We start from the raw sequence: 222 nt of genomic DNA, 5'->3' as shown, positions 1-222 counted from the left end.
GTGAGGGAGGAGGTATGGGGGCAGGTGTAGCACTTCCTGCGGTTGCAAAATCTCCCCTCCCCCCACCGCATCCCAAAACCAGTCCAGCTCGTCCCTGCCTCCCTAACCTGTTCTTCCTCCCACCTATCCCCTCCTCCCACCCCAAGCCGCACCTCCATCTCCTACCGACCAACCTCATCCCGCCCCCTTGACCTGTCCGTCCTCCCTGGACTGACCTATCCC

Source organism: Rhincodon typus, chromosome 17 (assembly GCF_021869965.1).
Source record: "Rhincodon typus isolate 14 chromosome 17, sRhiTyp1.1, whole genome shotgun sequence".
Lineage (NCBI taxonomy): Eukaryota > Metazoa > Chordata > Chondrichthyes > Orectolobiformes > Rhincodontidae > Rhincodon > Rhincodon typus.
Note: the sequence above shows the minus strand (reverse complement) of the source record.